At 42.3% G+C, this 5000-nt stretch overlaps 1 protein-coding gene across 1 annotated transcript in view; it reads left to right on the forward strand.

Annotated features, from left to right (window-relative positions):
• The window catches only part of LOC121689349 (neurexin-3-like), a 561367-nt gene that overhangs the window by 188209 nt on the left and 368158 nt on the right, over positions 1 to 5000 (forward strand).

Genomic DNA, 5000 nt, shown 5'->3' on the forward strand with positions numbered 1-5000 from the left:
GTGGCATATATAGAGTGACATATATAGAGTGGTGTAGGGAGTAATATATAGAGTTAATATATAGCGTGGTGTAGGGAATCATATATAGAGTGGTGTAGGGAATAATATATAGAGTGGTGTAGGGGGTAATATATAGAGTTAATATATAGAGTGGTGTAGGGAGTAATATATAGAGTTAATATATAGAGTGGTGTAGGGAATAATATATAGAGTGGTGTAGGGGGTAATATATAGAGTGGTGTAGGGTTAGAATAGGTAAGCAGAGCAGAGCTGCACTGACTGCAGCCACAAAACAGAGCTGTCAGCTTAGTACTTCAGCCAGACACTGCTGCTTTTACAAGTGCCAAACACTCTCCCCACTGCATAAACAGACACACACACACACACACACACACACACACTCTCACGCACGCACGCACGCACGCACACACTCACACACACAAAAAGCACACACTCACTCACATGTGCACACTCACTCACAAAAGACGATTTTGTCCATCATCTAATTTCTATCACACACACACACACTCACATGTGCACACTCACACTCACTCACAAAAGACGATTTTGTCCTTCATCTAATTTCTATCACACACACACACACAAACAGACACACACACACACACACTCCTAGGTACCCTGGCACCCAAATTGAATACTGGCAACAGTTGCTCAACATCAGTTTGTCAATTGACAGGTGCAGATAGCGGTGCTGAGACGCAATCAATTCCACTTACTATTGTTTTGCTTACTCTTGCTCGTGCTCTGGCCACTGTAATTGGAATGAATGGGTTGTCAGGCCAGATGATGCCTGACGTAATTGGCCACCATTGCAAAAGAAAGGCTTGATGTGAATGTATTAGGTGTGAGGAGAAGGAAAGAAACAAAGGAGCTTCATTGTGCAGCCTACCGTATGCAAACAAACAAACAAACAAACACACACACACACAACACAATCAGCAAACAGCAAAACAACAACAGATGAAGGCAGAGCAGCAGATCCTAACAATGGCACACCAAAATACAATAAGACATAGAAAGCTGGCGCTGGAGCTAAAACGTGTGTGTTTGTGTGTGTGTGTGTGTGTGTGTGTGTGTGTGTGTGTGTGTGTGTGTGTGTGTTTGTGTGTGTGTGTGTGTGTGTGTGTGTTTTTGTGTGTGTGTGAGTGTGTTTGTGTGTGTGTGTGTGTGTGTGTGTGTGTGTGTGTGTGTGTGTGTGTGTGTGTGTGTGTGTGTGTGTGTGTGTGTGTTGTGTGTGTGTGTGTGTGTGTGTGTGTGTGTGTGTGTGTGTTTGGCTGAGACTCATTTAACAGCTGTGGATGCTAGTGAGCTACTTTAGAGTTTGTTCTTGTGATGAGATGTGAGAGAGATGTGCATGCTGGACGGAAAGGAAAGGCATGAAAAGTTTCCTCAGTTGACTATGTAGGGTCAGTTGACTATGCTTACTGTCACATATGTAGGGTCAGTTGACTATGCTTACTGTCACATATGTAGGGTCAGTATGTAGGGTCAGTTGACTATGCTTACTGTCACATATGTACAGTCCGTTAGCTCAGTTGACTATGCTTACTGTCACATATGTAGGGTCAGTTGACTATGCTTACTGTCACATATGTAGGGTCAGTATGTAGGGTCAGTTGACTATGCTTACTGTCACATATGTAGGGTCAGTTGGCTATGCTTACTGTCACATATGTAGGGTCAGTTGACTATGCTTACTGTCACATATGTAGGGTCAGTTGACTATGCTTACTGTCACATATGTAGGGTCAGTATGTAGGGTCAGTTGACTATGCTTACTGTCACATATGTACGGTCCGTTAGCTCAGTTGACTATGCTTACTGTCACATATGTAGGGTCAGTTGACTATGCTTACTGTCACATATGTAGGGTCAGTATGTAGGGTCAGTTGACTATGCTTACTGTCACATATGTAGGGTCAGTTGGCTATGCTTACTGTCACATATGTAGGGTCAGTTGACTATGCTTACTGTCACATATGTAGGGTCAGTTGACTCTGCTTACTGTCACATATGTACGGTCCGTTAGCTCAGTTGACTATGCTTACTGTTACATATGTAGGGTCCGTTAGCTCAGTTGACTATGCTTACTGTTACATATGTAGAGTGTGTTAGCTCAGTTGACTATGCTTACTGTCACATATGTAGGGTCCTTTAGCTCATTGTTACATATGTAGAGTGTGTTAGCTCAGTTGACTATGCTTACTGTAACATATGTAGGGTCCGTTAGCTTACTGTTACATACAGGGTGCGATGTTTTTTTTTATTTTTTAAATGAATGAACGATTCATAGCCTAGTAATGTCATGACATGTCATCATTTTGCCACCTTTGTAACATTTACCTTTATCTTAGTTTTAGTTTACCGTGGTGTATGACTTTAAACAGCGAGTGTGCCTGGTATGATGATCAGCTTCTCTAATGCAGGGTAGGACTACGTTTTGACAAGCATACAAATTCACCTTGTTCTTGCCCCATCTGAAATGACTCCTCTACTTTTGCTGCCTTCATCCTTTCTGTATTTGTTATGTAAAAAAACGTTGCATATGATGGCACTGAAGTCTTGAGTTAGTGAATTGGCTAACAGTGTTAGTTGGTAAACAAATAGCCTACACATTGCGCTACACACTGCGTACTGTAGGCTACGTGCATTCTCTCTCCTGCTGATTTGCGTTCAGTAGCCAAGTGCGTAATATTGCAAAAGTTGAAAAAATAAAAGTTTTTATTGTAGCCTACAGAAAATAAATAGCCTATCATACTGTCAGTTAATTGGCTACAGTGCAGTGAAGAGTTTGGAGAGTAAAGTTATAGAGCAACTTGAAGTTTTATGAAAATAATTTACGAACCAGAACATAAAGACCATGAAGCTTCTATTTCTTGCAGCTGTTAAAACACCTGCTAGATAGTTTAAATACCCACCAACATTAGTTTGTGCAGTACAGATTATTTATCAAAGTTATTTGTCTACTAGGCCTAGCCTACTGGCTGATTTATCAAACGAGTGCTTTCTCGTTCGTCCTCCGCAAACTACAGGTGTTTCGGTAGAGAGCCATTGAATAAGCGATGCCAAGCAATTTCTGTAACACTTTTTGTGACTTTCAGCTAATATCTCCTCATTTAATGTAAGCCTACTTCTACTCAGTTGCATCAGTTTTCTAATTTTGAAGGTTCTAAAATATGACGATATGCTTCACTGAATCCTTCTCGTTTTCTTTCATTTGTCCAGCTAACTTTTCCATTGAAACTAGCCATTTATGATGGATTACACAGTCGACATTCTGAAATGTCCTGCACGATCAAGGCCAAATTAAGTTATCACGCAGCCACTGTGTCAGCAGCATGAGTGCTGACGGTGACAGTGCATTTCTGATGTCAGATTATTAATTATGTAGGCTAGCCTACTAGACTGTTCTCACGTTGCAGCGCTTTACTTATATGAAGTAGCATTAATCAATATGAGGGGCAGAGGGGGATAAATGTTGTCCCCCCCGGCGATGAAAATAATTAAGCAGAGGGGAGGATATCAAGACTAGAGGGGGGGAAATCCCCCCCACCCCCACCCCCCTACAAATCGCACCCTGGTTACATATCTAGGGTCCGTTAGCTTACTGTCACATATGTACAGTAGGGTCCATTAGCTTACTGTCACATATGTAGGGTCCATTAGCTCAGTTGACTATGCTTACTGTTACATATGTAGGGTCCATTAGCTCAGTTGACTATGCTCACTGTTACATATGTAGCTCAGTTGACTATGCTCACTGTCACATATGTAGGGTCCGTTAGCTCAGTTGACTATGCTGACTGTTACATATGTAGCTCAGTTGACTATGCTCACTGTCACATATGTAGGGTCCGTTAGCTCAGTTGACTATGCTCACTGTCACATATGTAGCGGTCATTTTAGAAGGCAGCACTGATGCATCCTTTCTATAGCCCGTTACCCAGTGTGGCAGTTCTATCAAGCAGCTGAGGAAAGAAAAGAGAAGGGGACAAAAGCTCTACCAGCAGCTGCTGTTTGTTTACAACTGTCATTTATTTGAGGGTTTTTTTTTTTTTTACATAGATTTTTTTTTTTTTTTTCAAAAACCTAGCGAGATATACACATTATCTGATTAGACCATCATTGTAACCAATAATAAAGTCTGCTGTGATTTATGGGGCTGTTTGACATTCTTCCAGCTTGCTAACGCCATGCCGTAGCTTCAACAGTGTTTGGGGGGGTGCCCTTTTTTCAGGTCAGAACAACTGCCCCTCAAAATTCCTGTGCACGTCCCTGGTGCACACCATGTGTGTGTGTGTGTGTGTCTGTGTGTTAGAGTGTGTGTGTGTGTGTGTGTGTGTGGATGTGTGTGTCTGTTTGTGTGTGTGTTTGATAGAGGGCCAAACTAGGGGTGTAGGCTGGTGGCATTCACCCTGACCATGGCCTGGATAATCATCTGTTTGTTTCTCTCATGCTGCAAGGGATTAAATGAACTTGGAACAGCACATTGCTTTAGCTGTTTGTTCAGAGTGCAGAAACCAGTGGTGAAACCTTGAAGATATGCATTTGTGTGTGTGTGTGTGTGTGTGTGTGTGTGTGTCTCTGTGTCTGTGTGTGTGTGTGTGTGTGTGTGTGTATGTGGGTGGGTGGAACAGTATTAGGAGCACATACTGTACACAAGCACACACAAAATCACAAAATATTTTCCACAAACACACACAAAGACATATTTCCACAATCTTTCCACAAGCATTCACACATAAACACACATCATTACACTTTAACTATCACACACACACACACACACACACACACACACACACACACACACACACACACTCCAGGACTGAGTTAGGAGACAGGCTGGTAGTACCCTCGGAGGAGAAAGGGATGGGAGAGGATGAAATGAGAGATGGGGAGAGGATGCAGCGCACTAACAGCCAGATTGCTTCTCCGAGAGCGGATGCTATTTTTCATCTGGGACATGCCATGTGATG

This window comes from Alosa sapidissima, chromosome 18 (assembly GCF_018492685.1).
Source record: "Alosa sapidissima isolate fAloSap1 chromosome 18, fAloSap1.pri, whole genome shotgun sequence".
Lineage (NCBI taxonomy): Eukaryota > Metazoa > Chordata > Actinopteri > Clupeiformes > Clupeidae > Alosa > Alosa sapidissima.